The 16,348-nt window shown below is 44.9% G+C and overlaps 1 protein-coding gene across 1 annotated transcript in view; it reads right to left on the bottom strand.

Moving 5' to 3' along the window:
• The window catches only part of LOC124873321 (putative protein tag-278), a 34,935-nt gene that overhangs the window by 517 nt on the left and 18,070 nt on the right, over positions 1-16,348 (bottom strand). The window contains exons 2-5 of the transcript XR_007039497.1: positions 12,529-12,764; positions 11,565-12,422; positions 7,997-8,479; positions 1,507-1,691 (exon numbers count right to left, since the gene is read on the bottom strand). The gene's annotated coding sequence lies outside the window, so the exon portion shown is untranslated. The remainder of the gene's footprint in view (positions 1-1,506; positions 1,692-7,996; positions 8,480-11,564; positions 12,423-12,528; positions 12,765-16,348) is intronic.

Genomic DNA, 16,348 nt, shown 5'->3' with positions numbered 1-16,348 from the left:
CAAGAAACATTTGTCTTTAGCTTTGTCCTAAACACATATTTTCTTCCATGTCTTAGATGTCTTTACTTAAGAGTACACACTGTATGCATTATATTCACAGTTGCAATTTCCACATTTTGTCTTTCAGAAGGAGAATGCAGTCCCATTACACTTGAGATGATACTGGAGTTTGCTTCTGGAGCATCGACGGTGCCTCCACTGGGATTTCCCCAATCGTCCACAAATTTAGTTCCTCCACGAGACCAACAAAATATTCCCAGAAGCAAATACTTGCCTTATAGTACTCAGGGTTCCTCTACACACAGACTATGAATCTTTTAAAAAGTACATGACAGAGGGGGTTTTGCAGGCTCCTACCTTTGGTGTTGCATAAGCAGCCAGTAAGTGTAATATGCAGTTCTTTTAAAAATGGTTGGAATGTTTTGAAAATGTTTTAAAGAAGGTTTTTTAACAAGTTATAGTAAAGTTTTTTAATGACCAAGCTTGGAAAAGATTTAAAAAAAGTTATATTTACTGAATTTTATTGTATTTATAGAAAAAATGTGCTTTTGAACGGCTTTTTTGGTATGAGCATTCAAGGGTATATGTTTGAGCTAAATGAGCGTTGTTTGGTTTCTTCTTCTGTAATGCTTGTTCTAGTTAATATAATAAATCAACACTGCTCATTTTGATTAGACAAAAACTCAAATTCTAAAGCTCAAAAAGGGGTCCAAAAGATATATTGTTTTAAGGGTGAAAAAAAAGACACTTAGCAAATATTACACAAACATTTTCAAACTGAGAATGTTTAACAGTGTCTTGCTTTTTGTTGCCCGGGACCATATATTTAGTTTGTCATTTCGGAAGTGGCTCAAGGCCATGCTGTTCCAGACGTTCTTCGAGAGTCTCTGCTGTGTAGGAATTTTCACCAAACATGTTGTTTGTTGCTGTGGTGTTGACATCCATGTTTGCCAACATCCCTTCAGTCCAGATTTGTGTTCTGTTGTTTTCTGTACACAAGGAATGATGGTTCCAAGCTTTTCTGAATTGTTCTAGTCGGTTTTGAATCTCAGGAAAAAAAAAAACTATGAGCAGTGAAAGTTTGTGCAGATTGTCACTGGGATCCAATGGGGTTGAATCTTCAAGAGCGTAGAACATACTATAAAATGGTTCCAGAACGTGTAAAAACACATCCCTCCAAAAACGCTCTATTCTCTGGTTATGGCTAGACTCCCCAGTAATGCGACATTCAATTCCCTGTTGGAGGTTCATCACCAGTGCCACTTGCACATTCTCACCACCGTGATCTGACCTCACTCTAATCGGAAATCCATAAAGGCCTGTTGCTTTGAGAAAATGAAACAGTACTGTTGAGGTGTGGTTGTCTGTGCTACAGTTCAAGTAAGTAATCAAGCGGGAACATTCATCAATGACACCATGGACCATAAAGCCCCACATAAGAATCAAGAAATTGAATTTAATTCATCAAGATGTATTCTAAAATGCAGTTTTGACATTTTGATCTACCTTATGAGACGCATGTTGCCATCAATATGCCACAAACTGTTGGGGTATGGGACATGATAGACACGTCGAGACACTGCACTGCTCCAGCTCATTGCAGTTGCCTTAGGGTTTATTCGAGCCAACATCTCATGGACCTTCCGCTGTGGAACCACTAGTCCTCATGCATGCAAAAAGCCTCTCATCATCTGGTTAAATTAAGAATGTGTGGTTTTAGCATTTCAAACCACCACACAACAATTGACATTTTGAATGTAATCATATTTCAACCTGGAAAGACTCACATAAAGGAGAAAAAACAAGAAGACGGTTAAAGAATTTATTAATAAAAGATTATTTCTTTGGCGCTCGGACCCCTGAGGGAGCCATAAACGCTATGGATGAAGTAGGTTTGAATAAACATTTTAGGATTATGATTAGGTACGTCTTCCCCCCCCCGGGATCCGATCCTGGTGGTGGTGTAGGCTTTGGTATGGAAGGAGTTGGGAGCCCATGGTGAAGAAGGGGTGGAGGAGGGTCGAAGCACAACAGAAGAGCGGTGTTTTCCATGCAGAGGGTCTTTAAAAGTGATGCCCTGGGAGATGACTGGCCGAGGAGGAGTGCGGACCTGCCGTTGATTGGAGCAGCCAGTGAGGAGTAGAGGCTGACATTTTTTCGGGAGTCCCATGGGCCACGGGATTCCCACGGGAATCCCGCGGGACGGGAGACAGCATCAGTAAAGATCACGTGATTGGGACGGTACAGAATCAAAAAATGAACGGGAGCAGACGGGAGCGGGAGCTAACCAATAGGAGGGAAAATAAACTAGGATCAATTGTCCTTGGAAATGTAAAACTGAGACATTGTTATAAACTTTAAGAAAAAAAAACTTGGATCGACGCCGCCATTGTGTAGTTTTTTTCCAAGAAGCCTATACTATAATGTGAGTCAAACGAACTACACGACCCACAAGCCAACAGTGCTTCTGCTCAATGTTTTCCACCTGCGTTCAGAATGTAGGGAGCAAACGCAGGTGGAGAACTGGACGCGGTAAAATTGGATTTGTAACGTAAAGTCAGAAGTAAGGACTTATCTATTAAACTCATAGAGCTGACAGGAAAGTCGCAAATATTACCAAACTTCAGGAGAGTTGAATGTAGCGGTTTTAACACGCAGTATGATGCTTGTAAAACGTGTTTAGTTGTAATCAAGTTCACCAGATGAAGAACAAAATATCGAGGCACGTGACGTCGCCCGGTACGGCGGAGCCGGGGTCCCACCCTGGAGCCAGGCCTGGGGTCGGGACTCGTCGGAGAGCGCCTGGTGGCCGGGTTGCTCCTCGCGGGACCCGGCCGGGCCAAGCCCGAACCAGAGACGCAAGGCCATCCCCCAGTGGGCCCACCACCTGCAGGGGGAACCGTGAGGGACCGGTGCAAAGAGGATTGGGTGGCGGACGAAGGTGGAGACCTCAGCGGCCCGATCCCCGGATGCTTAGGCTGGCTCTAGGGACGTGGAATGTCACCTCACTGGGGGGGAAGGAGCCTGAGCTTGTGCGGGAGGTCGAGAGATATCGACTAGAAATAGTCGGGCTCGCCTCCACGCACAGCGTGGGCTCTGGAACCCATCTCCTTGAGAGGGGTTGGACTCTCTTCTACTCTGGAGTGGCCCACGGGGAGAGGCGGCGGGCTGGTGTGGGTTTGCTTGTTGCCCCCCAGCTCAGCCGTCTCGTGTTGGGGTTTACCCCAGTGGATGAGAGGGTTGTATCCCTGCGCCTTCGGGTTGGGGAGAGGTCTCTGACTATCATTTCAGCCTACGGGCCGAGTGGTAGTGCAGAGTACCCTGCCTTCTTGGCGTCCCTGTCGGGGGTGCTGGATAGTGCCCCTCCCGGGGACTCCATTATTCTGCTGGGGGACTTCAACGCCCACGTGGGGAACGACAGTGACACCTGGAGAGGCGTGATCGGGAGGAATGGCCTCCCCGATCTGAATCCGAGTGGTGTTTTGTTATTGGACTTCTGTGCTAGTCACGGATTGTCCATAACGAACACCATGTTCAAACATAAGGGTGTCCATCAGTGCACTTGGCACCAGGACACCCTAGGCAGGAGGTCGATGATTGACTTTGTTGTCGTATCATCAGACCTTCGGCCGTATGTTTTGGACACTCGGGTGAAGAGAGGGGCTGAGCTGTCCACTGATCATCACCTGGTGGTGAGTTGGATCCGCTGGAGGAGGAGAAAGCCAGACAGACTTGGCAGGCCCAAGCGCATAGTGAGGGTCTGCTGGGAACGCCTGGCGGAGCCCTCGGCCAGGGATGTATTCAACTCCCACCTCCAGGAGAGCTTCGACCAGATCCCGGGGGATGTTGGAGACATAGAGTCCGAGTGGACCATGTTCTCTGCATCTATTGTCAATGCTGCTGCCCATAGCTGCGGCCGTAAGGTCTGCGGTGCCTGTCGTGGCGGCAATCCCAGAACCCGGTGGTGGACACCGGCAGTAAGGGATGCTGTTAAGCTGAAGAAGGAGTCCTATCGGCTGTGGTTGGCTTGTGGGACTCCTGAAGCGGCTGACGGGTACCGTGAGGCCAAGCGTGCTGTGGCCCGGGCTGTGGCAGAGGCAAAAACTCGGGCCTGGGAAGAGTTCGGTGAGGCCATGGAGAAGGACTACCAGTTGGACTCGAAGCGATTCTGGCAAACCGTCCGGCGCCTCAGGTGGGGGAAGCAGTGCTTTGCCAACACTGTTTATAGTGGGGGCGGGAGACTGCTGACCTCGACTGAGGACATTATCGGGCGGTGGAAGGAGTACTTCGAGGATCTTCTCAATCCTGCCATCACGCATTCCGTGGTGGAAACAGAGGCTGGGGACTCGGGGTTGGACTCTTTCATCACCCAGGCTGAAGTCACCGAGGTGGTTAAAAAGCTCCGCGGTGGCAAGGCTTCGGGGGTGGATGAGATCCGCCCTGAGTACCTCAAGTGTCTGGATGTTGTAAGGCTGTCATGGTTGACACGCCTCTTCAACATTGCGTGGCGGTCGGGGACAGTGCCTCTGGACTGGCAGACTGGGGTGGTGGTCCCCCTTTATAAGAAGGGGGACCGGAGGGTGTGTTCCAACTACAGGGGGATCACACTCCTCAGCCTCCCTGGTAAGGCCTACGCCAGGGTATTGGAGAGGAGAGTCCGACCGATAGTCGAACCTCGGCTTCAGGAGGAACAGTGTGGTTTTCGTCCCAGCTGTGGAACACTGGACCAGCTCTATACCCTCTACAGGGTGCTCGAGGGTTCATGGGAGTTTGCCCAACCGGTTCACATGTGTTTTGTGGACCTGGAGAAGGCATTCGACTGTGTCCCTCGTGATGCCCTGTGGGGGGTGCTCCAGGAGTATGGAATCGGGTGCCCTTTATTAGGGGCCATCCGGTCCCTGTACGAGCGGAGCAGGAGTTTGGTCCGCATTGCCGGCACTAAGTCGGACCTGTTCCCAGTGCATGTTGGACTCCGGCAGGGCTGCCCTTTGTCGCCGGTCCTGTTCATAACTTTTATGGACAGGATTTCTAGACGCAGCCAAGGGCCGGAGGGGGTCTGGTTTGGGGACCAGTGGATTTCGTCTCTTCTTTTTGCGGATGACGTGGTCCTGCTGGCCCCCTCTAGCCAAGACCTACAGCATGCGCTGTGGCGGTTCGCAGCCGAGTGTGAAGCGGCTGGGATGAGGATCAGCTCCTCCAAGTCCGAGGCCATGGTACTCGACCGGAAAAGAGTGGCTTGTCCTCTTCAGGTTGGAGGGGAGTTCCTGGGGAGTTCCTGCCTCAAGTGGAGGAGTTTAAGTATCTCGGGGTCTTGTTCACGAGTGAGGGAAGAATGGAGCGGGAGATCGACAGACGGATCGGTGCGGCTGCCACAGTAATGGGGGTGCTGTGCCGGTCCATTGTGGTGAAGAGAGAGCTGAGCCGAAAAGCAAAGCTCTCAATTTACTGGTCGGTCTACGTTCCTACCCTCACCTATGGCCATGAACTTTGGGTCATGACCGAAAGAACGAGATCACGGATACAAGCGGCTGAAATGAGCTGCCTCCGTAGGGTGGCCGGCCACTCCCTTAGAGATAGGGTGAGGAGCTCGGCCATCCGCGAGGAGCTCGGAGTAGAGCCGCTGCTCCTCCACATCGAGAGGAGCCAGTTGAGGTGGCTCGGGCATCTATACCGGATGCCTCCTGGACGCCTTCCTCGGGAGGTGTTGCAGGCACGTCCCACCGGGAGGAGGCCCAGGGGACGGCCCAGGACACGCTGGAGGGACTATGTCTCTCGGCTGGCCTGGGAACACCTTGGGCTCCTCCTGGAGGAGCTGGAGGAGTTGTCTGGAGAGAGGGACGTCTGGGCGTCTCTGCTGAGTCTGCTGCCCCCGCGACCCGGTCCTGGATAAGCGGAAGACGACGAACGAACGAACAAGTTCACCAGTAATTAAGGGACACTTGTAAGGCAGATTCTGGATTAAATCAGCCCTGCATCTCTTCATTCATCAAACCAAAAGTACCATCATGTGTCAAGTCTCATCTGACCAACAAAATTGCTGCATGTGCACTAAAGATTTAAGAGGTAAGGTACGGAAGCCCGTGAGGGGACATGGGGAAATTTATTACTTTTGCGTCCCCATGCAATACTTTTGCGTTCGGCATTTTGGAACAGCAGCACAGATGACAAACTGCTCATAAAACAAACAGCACTGATATGGCATTGATATGGATTATTTGTCATATGCAGGTCAACAATGTGATGAAATGCTTAGGATAAGAAGAACCGTTCAAATCACGATAAAAACAAAAACACTAATGGCGTACAAAAAAAAAAGTACACATCATGCAGCAAACAATAAGCAAACAAAGTGTCACAGATGTGGTTTCGTGCAGTATTATTGTCCAGAGTTCAGTAGTTTGTTTGACAGCTTGTGGATAAAAACTGTCTTTTAGTCTGATTTGAAGATAATTTTATTTAAGGCTTATTTCAAAATAAAACTCAATAAATCTCAAAACGGGTGTAGTGTTTGTTTCATTTTTGTAGTTATCTGGTTTGGAAACTATCCCACAAAGTATTGCGAAATAACGCAAAGACTATTCCGTGGGGACACAAAAGAGAAAACAAATCCCCCCTTGTCCCCTCGCGGACTCCGTAGAAAGGCTTCATCAAGGGAAGATATTAAATAAATATGTTGTGAAATAGAAAAAAATTGAATGTACCATTAAATGTACAATTTATTTAATACATCATTAAATATTAAGTGTACCACTAATTACGTCATATCGTCTTTAAAATTATACTTAATTATTCAGTGGCACATTTAATTGCATAATATTCCATTTCATAATATAATGGTACATTTATTGTTTCTAAGGATGTATTAAATAAATAAATGGTACTTTTAATGTAATGGCACATTTAATGTTACATTTCTTTCATGTTACATTTACTTCACTTATGGGACATTCACAACATTCATTTATTTAATGATGATTTTATTGTTTTAATTTTGTCCAGTTTGACCCTCCATTCTTGATGCCTGTATAGGAGGTCATGTCAGAATTTGAATCAGGTGTTCTGGAGCACCTGCTGAGAAGGGGTCCCTGAGGACCAGGGCTGTGAACCATTGAGGTACAGTTTCTAAATTGTGAAGGTAATGCCTTTTTGGCCTTTTGTTCAACAAGTACTGTTCTCTTACTAGGTGCATTTTTCTTTCATTTCAGCAACTTGAAACATAAAAGTAATGTCATTGTTCAAAGGAAACAATCACTTAATAAATGAGTAAAATACAACTAGGTACATTTTGTTTATTCAACTAAGAGAGGCATGGTCTGTTTCCTTGTTTGATATTTTATTATTTCTTCATTATTATTCTTTTTACTTTAACTGGCCTTTACTACAGCTAAAAACAGGGACCTAACTGGTCCTTCAAAGAAAGAAATTACCAAAAGACTAAATGAAGAAAACAAAAATGGGAGTGGCACAGGAGTGGGAGTCGTTCTGAATGGGAGCGGGACGGGAGTGGGAGTCAATTTACCAGGAGTGGGATGGGACAGGATTTCTTTCGTTATGCTGGCCTGGGATTGGGATGGGACAAGACATTTTTCTGTGGGAGCAGCGGGATGGGACAGGAGAGAAAATCCACTCCCGTGTCACCCTCTAGTGAGGAGTGATTGGGCGTGGCGGGGGTGGTGAGTCTTCCATGTTGAATTTTCGTTTAAACTCCATTTCAACCTGGAAAGACTCACATAAAGGAGAAACAACAAGAAGACGGTTAAAGAATTTATTAATGAAAGATTATTTCTTTGGCGCTCGGACCCCTGAGGGAGACGTAAACGCTGAGGATGAAGTAGGTTTGAATAAACATTTTAGGATTATGATTAGGTACGTCTTCCCCCAATAGGGCCGAGGCCAGGCTGAGGCTAAACTGAAGGAGATTAGTTATTGATCATCTGAGAGCAGGGAGTCAAACGCAGACCAAAATTTTATAATGATTAGTCTCGAATGGGCTTACCCTGAGTTATGACTGATGATGCGTGGATGGCCGATGCCAGGTCGGGTGAAGATGGGCTGTACCTGGCAGTGTCAAGGTGGTTAGATGAATGCCTGACAAGGCTTAGGATTGAGATGCTTGCCAAGGCATGTTTGTAAATGCCCGCCAATGGCGTGTGAGAGCCCGACGGCTGCATGAAACGCCTGCCAATAACGATTGAGCCCAACGGCTGCATGAAACACCTGGCAATAGCGTGTGTGAGCCCGACGGCTGTATGTAAGCCTCCCAATGGCGTGTGCGAGTCCGACGGCTGCATGAAACGCCTGCCAATGGCGTGTGTGAGCCCGACCGCTGCATGAAACGCCTGCCAATGACGTGTGTGAACCCGACGGCTGCATGAAACGCCTGCCAATGGCGTAGATAGTGATGAGCCTGAAGAGGCTGAATGAGGAGCATGACGAGGCTGGTTGGAATTGCCTGCCAGTGGCGGAGCTCCAGGTGAATCTGAAAGAGAGAAAACTAGAATAAAACTGTCTAAAAACATGGTACATGAATTGAAATAGGAGAATAAAATATGCAAATTTAAAATGGTTTGATAAGAGAACCAGGAAAGTGATTTTAGAGAAATACTGAAGGAAATGGGAGATTATGTGTTTCCTCATGCTGTAGCAAAGTAGTCAGTCTAACCCAGCTAATTCATTTCATTCAATGAAACAAGCCAAAAACATGACACAAACCCCTCAAATCACAATATTTAAGTAATTCAAGTCTGTATAACATTAATAAGAAAAGTAAGTAATTAAATAAAGATTAATAATTGTAATTAAATAAAGATTAATAATTAATCTAGCTAGAGGAAAGGATTGGATAAGGCCGACCACCACCAGTAATTGTGAGAGTTGTTACCCAAGAAGTGATAAATCGTTGAGTGGATAAGACAGATTGGAGGTCTGGACAGACATACAAAGAAAACGCTGAGGAGACCAGCGGCCGAGTTGTTGGAGTGAAGAAATCGAAACTCCTGGTGAGGCAGCTAAAGTGGACGCCCCGATTCGAAATGAGTTTGTGCCGTTTGATGGCGAATTTAGCATGACATGAAAGGGGCAGGATGGACCATTAAAACGAGCAATGAAGATAAAAGCAAGTACCTTTCTTTTGAAGTGTTTAAGATAAATTTTAAAATAATCGGGATAGATCTTTCGATGAGGAGTAGTTAGGACTCTAGCAGAATCAGATGAGCTTGATGGGGTAGTACATTTCCCTACTCTAAGGAAGCTATAAAAGCTGAAAGCCAGGCGCTGGAAAGAAGAAATTTTAAGTGAGATGAAGAAGGGCCTGAACGGAGCACTAGGAAAAGAACTTTTAAGATGGGAGGAGTGATAAGTCTCCTCGGATCTGGCTCAGGAATGCTATGATTTCAGAGACCTTAGAGTAAAAGTTTAATGGAATGATTTGAGAAAAGGCTTGGAATGGGTTCGAAAAGTGGCCCTTAGAAGAGAAGTTTATGCTGGCTAATAAACTTTTAAAGTAAGGGAGTTTGAAATGCGGGACTTCGAAGCAATAAGTAATAAAAGCTAAGAAGGTAGGAATGCAAACGGGGTAAAGAGGAGTATTATGAGCGATGTAAAAGTTTGAAAGTTTGCTAAGCGAAGGAATCAGACTTGAGCGAAGGGAGCCAAGCCTGAATTACAATAATAATTAGCTGATTGGAATAGAGAAATGAGGGATGAATTAGTCGAGTATCAGGTCTTCAAGGTGGTATCTGGCATGATTGACTTAGAAGAGGAGCAGCCTTTATTTACTTCGACTACGACTGAATTATCGCATAAAGCGGCTATGCGTTCCTTCCATTAGTTGCCCCAGGCGCAGCATGCAATAGAGATGGAGATTATCTCATAACGGCTGATGGTTCGGATTGGGGAAAGAAAGTGGCCAGATGGCAGCGAACCATGGACCCTGAAGAAATCCCCCAAAACCCACGGACGAAGCTGCGTCCGTGCAAAACTGAATGGAATCTGCTGACGTGACGACGTCATCATAAAGGAAAGATATACCATTCCGGTTCTGCAGAACAGAGGACCAGAAAAACAGGTCAGAGTGGCAAACTCATCTAAAGAAACCAAATCTAGCAGAAAGGGGACGGAATTAATCAGATTCAGAAGGCGAGAAATAAAGGAGCGACCTGGTGAATTAAGCGCATTGCGGTATACAATGTTTTGAGATGTATTTGAGGAGAAGTTAAGGCGTAATTAGAGAAAAGGCTCGGAGTGAGCTCAGAAAGATGATTTTTCAATGAAAATTGATGTCTGCTAAAAGAGCTGCGGCTGTAGGGTGGCTTAAGCAATGAGCCAGGACTGAATGTAAACCAATGCTCAAAATTTCTCAAAGTTTGCCAGGTGAAGAAATAAGGTTTGAAAGTAGAAAGAGATAGACCTGAGAGACAGCAGTGTTTGGCAAATTGTGAAAGAGGAAGGAGAGCAAAGTAGGCTGATGGACAGAGACGACGGAAGACCTGAAAATTTTAAATGAGACAGGGCATGAGGACTGGATTAGAAACTTGGAACATGACTGGCAGAAATGATGGAGTAATGAGTTACAGCCAGCCAAAATTCGCTGGAGGTAAGAGCTACGTCCATTAAATTAACTTACTAATATTGACTGTACATGGATTGTTTAGTAAGAGTTTGTTATTTTGCTGTGGCAGTAATGCAGTTAATGCTCAAATTTGAAAACACTTAAATCAGGAAGGTGCTGTAAATCAGTTGACTCAAACTGAACAACGCAGCACCAACCCGATATGCAGAAAGAAAGTGTGTTCCACGATTAGACGGGATAAGATATAGATAAGATGTATATTAAAACAGTAAATGGTTCCTTAGCGCCTGATTAATAAAGGAAGAAGGTTGGTATAAATGTTCGAATGCGTAAATGAATGTTTAAATGTTCTATGGAGCAAACAGGTTGCTTTTAAAAGTACATCCCCCCAGTAGAGAGAGCTAATACGAAGGTTTACTAGTTTTAATAAGCCAAGTAAAGTCGCAGACGATCAAAATAATTTGCATTGCATTTAATTTATTGTACGGACAAAATATAGAAGACAGTGGTTACAAATTTAATAAATATACGTGGTAAAAGCACTCAAGGGAAAGACTGTCAAGGATAAACAGGGGTTGTAAATATTTAAGGTAAAATTCATGGTAAATAATGAAGCAAAAGATTTAAAGCAGCATATTGATAGAGTTACTTAAGGTATTTACGTTCTGTATATTGTTTTTAGCTATAATGATGTGTTCACATGCAAGGCCCTGTCCCAATACCGGCACTTTCACCCTTGTGTCCCTGAATTGCGCGTTCCCGTTGATGGGTTCGAAGTACCCACAATTCACTGCTGCAGATGACATTCTGAGCAAAAACCAATCACAACCGTCAACGTAACCAGCAATCAAATCAGAATAATAAGAACTGCGTAAACTTTAGACAGCAAGCCGACAAACAGATTTTTTTACTAGTTTTCCAGGCTCAACATTGTAAGATATCACTGGGTTCAGAGTGAGTCTGGGCAGTCAGTAGGCCATAACACTGAAGTTACCTTTCAAACAAACACTGGTGTGGCGAGAGTCTGGTGTAAAAGCCTCTTTCGCTTCCTGCACTTTCTTCTCCTCAAAACAATTGCTTGTTGCAGTTTTAAATTGTTTTTTTAGCAGCAAGTTGAACGTTGTCGGAGCTGAGGAAATGCTGATGTGGCAGAATTAGAGGCGAACTCCTGGAGGAGCTGAGTAAAGAAGATATTAAACTCTGGACAGAATCCATGGACAAGATGAATGAAGCAGGGAAGATTGTGGGATGACCGGCGTAGAAGAAGATGTCAGAGCCTGGGTAGTGGGAAGATTGGTTTGAGAGACGAGATCGGAAGAGAACCACTGGAGAAGCCGGGCCGGGTGACGCGGCGGCAGGAGCCGCGGAGAAGGCAGGGCGACTTCAGCAACACTTAGTAGATGGATTGGAGGAGTTCTTAAAGCACTTTCCACATGCCCGGAGCTGAGACAAGGGGAAAAGGGGCCATTAGGCAGGAGGCCAGTCAAACGCTTCTACAAGCAGAGAAGGAGGGCGGAATTCGTCACAAACAGTACGAGGAAACAGTCGCCAGAAACTAGTCGGACATGTCGCAGCTGATTGTCGAAGCACAGCAGAAGAGCGGTGTTTTCCATGCAGAGGGTCTTTAAAAGTGATGCCCTGGGAGATGATTGGCTGAGGAGGAGTGCGGACCTGCCGTTGATTGGAGCAGCCAGTGAGGAGTGATTGGACGTGGCGGAGGTGGTGAGTTTTCCATGTTGAATTTTCGTTTAAACTCCATTTTTGAAAATCTAGGTTTCAGATTCAACATCTAGTCATGAATCGAGAAGCAAACGGTCTTATATGCTAAACAGTCCAAGAACTTTTATGATTTCTGAAAATCAAAATAAAATGATAAAATAATTAGCATTCTGTCTCATCACTATTAAGCATATTACATATATTTGTCCTGAAGCAATACAATAATTTTGATACCATACCTCATTCCCAGAATTTGGATACAGGGCCTAAAGTTGTCTGATATTAGCTCCAAGGTCTTCATCAGTCACTGCAGCTAACATTCTCCTTATTGGTACACCATGTGCTTTGGACTTCTTGTAAAGAAATGATGCTGAGCATCCTAAGATGTTTGCCATCCTTTTGACCATGTGTCCTTGGGTCAAAAGAAAGTCGATCTGATCTCTTCTAATACGAATGGTTGGTCTACCTCGACCACCTGAAATAGAATCATATTGAAATGCTCAGCATGTAGGCAAGTGTTTCCTTTATACATCTGTTTGTGTATGTGTGTGTATGTGTGTGTTTTATACCTATATAAACCTTACAAAAAATGTATGTGTGGTTATTACATTAACTATCTCGGGTTGCAGAGAAGGCTCCATTTTCGACTTGGAAATGAGTCGACAGTAGTACTTTCAGCTCTTCTAAGCCGTTTTTAAGTGCATTGAGTGGCAGAAAGTAAATTCTTTGTAGATTTCTTAAGCAGTCTTCAAGTTCACAATTTTTGCGCTCTCTGCATATCCCATACTGAAGAGCTCTTTCTATATTGTGACATTTTCGTACAATTTTGTCAACAAAAGCCAGCGCCATTGCAACCACCCAAAATTCTGCAGGCAACTGTTTGGACAGCTGGAGAACAGCATAAGGGGGCTTTGGCACAATTTCTTGATTCAGATATCCAAAATTTTATTTTTGACTAGTCATAATTACATTCGAGATATCTTGAATTGTAATTACAGATGTGTGACCCTTCAGATGACGAATAAGTCATTTCAAATACAGTGCCTTGCGAAAGTATTCGGCCCCCTTGAACTTTTCAACCTCTTGCCACATTTCAGGCTTCAAACATAAAGATATAAAATTCTAATTTTTTGTGAAGAATCAACAACAGGTGGGACACAATTGTGAAGTGGAATTAAATTTATGAAGGAGCCGCAAATGCCTTTGTCGTACAGTTTGGCCGGGCTGGCTAACGAGCCGACCCCTGCTCCTCAGCTACTGAGAGTAACTGCAACGATAGTCCCTCTGTTAGTGCTCACACGTGGATTACCAGGACAGTTCCGCTTCCCTTTTGCCCAGGACACCTTTCTATCTAAGTGACAGCAGACTAGCTGCTCAGCTAATGTGCTCTGTGTTGTGTTTTAAAGTTAAGACAAACTTTATGTAAAGGGTGGTTTTTTTAACACAGATCGGCCAAAACACGGCGCCCACGCTTATGCGTTTTGATCCTTTTATTGATGATATTTTAAAGGTACATGTTTGATTTTAAAGGAGTGGTAACTAGCTATAGTCTCCACCTATATTTGCTCCAACCGCTAACAGCTAAGGTAAAAGGTGCAGGCTGTTTTTCTATTGAGCCGAGATTTATTTACTCACTGAAGATTGATTTATTCACCGAAGATTAATTTAGTCACCTGCAGAACGCCTGCTCATCTTCGGTGCCTCACTGAAGATGAACAGGCGTTCTGCAGCGGGGATACAGCGCCCGTAGTTGGTGTCTCGGAGGCTTATGCCCCCAACCTGGGGCAGCATGTCATCAAACTGTATCCTGGATAGACGGAAGTACCGCTGAAAGCGAACCATATCCAGATTCAGCTCCTGGACTAGGTGGTGGTGCTCTCCAAACGGGTTCTGTCTCTGGAGAATCTGGTGAACCCAGGGACGTTGACACCGGCGGCATTGTTCGGCTTTCAATAAATAAACAACTGTGACTAGCTCCGTAAAATCCAGTGTCGCCATGTTGAGTTGAAACCGGCAAGCAGCAGATGGAAGCACCTCCTGTTTGATGATGAGGTGAAGTGATGAGTGATGCGTTGTCACCTGTTGGCCACACGAATTACTGGCAAAATGTCAGGTGAGCGACTGCACACAAATGAGGCAAAACATTCGCTGGAATCGTGGTCGGTCTGACCGCACCATAAGGACGTGACTTTCCACCATGTTATGAATTGTAGTAAATAAACTATCTATGTGTGTAATGTAGAATATAAACTATCTATGTGTGTAACCGGTGTGCAGATACAGGGGAGTCAAGCTTAGGGAGTGAAGCATAGAGAGTCCAAGGTCATAAATTGGTGAATGACAAGGGATTACCGGATCGGGGTGAAGAAAATACGGGAGGACAAGCCCACTAGAAGAAAATAACCAGAAACACTCCTTATTTGGACATGAGGAACGGTTATACTGTTGCTGGGAGACATCCACAGACAGAATGATTGTGTATGTGTACTGCATAGCAGCGAGGCACACCTCCAAATTAGACAACACACAGACGTTTCCAGGTACCAGTGTAAGTGTGATGTCTCCACTGTGAATTCAGATTGGTTTTAATAAACTTGTGGAAACGTACAACTGATCTCTGACTGAGGATTGTCCTTTGGGGTGCCAAATAAAAAGAGTCGATGAGAGGTGAGGAGTAATGTAAGAGTTAACGGACGGCCAGTAAAGTTTTCCTACCTCGACAGTTGGTGCCGTGACCCGGATTTGGCACTAACTAAAGGATAATTAATTGACTACGAGGCGGACGTCGTTCTACAACACCACAGAGTCGACCCAAAACAAAAGGTAAGGAGATCTATATTTATTCTCCTTTTGCCTACTAATAGTGTAGGTGATGTTGTGGAATAGATATCTGTTTTCTCTTAAATTTACAGTCTTGATCAGTTTTGGGTAAAATATTTGTTGGTTGAAATAATGTATTACGGTAAAGAAATGATATATTGCGTAAAAATATTTGTTGATTGACACAAGATAAATTTTAGCCGAGATACTTGAATGTTGAGGCTGTAACATACTTTTCACTGAAGATACTTAAATGGTGACGGTGTTGAAGTAAATAAGTTCCGGATTTGGCAATCCAAACTCAGTCCTGACGAGGACTGGGGTATTTAGGCTGGGGTTAGGAAGGGCCTCCCCGAGGGACTGAGGACGCCTCAAAGTGGCCAGGGATAGGACCCCGAGACCCTGAATTGGCAGGTGTAGGAAGCCAGTTGAGATACTTAAATGGAGAAACTGTAATAATAAGATTAAGTAAAAGGAATTCCAGGGAGTCAACGGAGGGTTGATTCCTAGGTGTCAAACCGGGTTTGGCATCACAGCGGTTGGACCAGGAAAGATTGAAAAAGTCCCACTGAGTGGAAGGGTTAAAGGCCCTCCGCACGCGCAAGCTATATATCCTGTTGTGTTTTTGTATTTGTCTAACTGGATTTATAATGCATATGAGTGAGAAGAGAATACAAATGAGTGTTTGCGAATGGCTGCACTTGAGTGTGAGTGACTGTAGAAGCGGTGATTATATTACAACTGTATTGCCATAGAGTAAAAAAAAAAAAAAGTTGTTCAACATGGCAGGAGAGATTGATTGTCGAAGGAGGAGTAGGAATGGATGACAGGGAACCGTTAGGTAGATGGTTGAACCGAGAATATAAGAGGTATCTGAAGGATAAAGAAAGTTGGTTGATTAAAGCTGATGTGAAAGGGCAACTTGGTGGAATAAAGCGTAAAGTTAAAGCAAAAGAGCTGAAGTAGGGCCTAAGAGAGGCAGAAGCACAAGAAACGCTTAGACTTTTAAGATGGGTTACACTATTGGAATCAAAAGTGCATGATTTATATGAGAAAGCTTCTCAACAGATGACAGAAAAACAGTTTAAAGATTCTGGAAGAACACACACCATGACTACTCGTAGCCAGAGCGGTCCATCCAGATTTCAATGTCCGTTGTTGACCTCATCAGTTGGAATGACAAAATATGTCCCTTTTTCATTGGGAGATGTACAGGCATTAGTGGATAAGTTGCCACCT

Source organism: Girardinichthys multiradiatus, chromosome 9 (genome assembly GCF_021462225.1).
Source record: "Girardinichthys multiradiatus isolate DD_20200921_A chromosome 9, DD_fGirMul_XY1, whole genome shotgun sequence".
Classification (NCBI taxonomy): Eukaryota; Metazoa; Chordata; class Actinopteri; order Cyprinodontiformes; family Goodeidae; genus Girardinichthys; species Girardinichthys multiradiatus.
The sequence above is the reverse complement of the archived record's forward strand: the minus strand, read 5'-3'. Positions and strand labels throughout refer to the sequence as shown.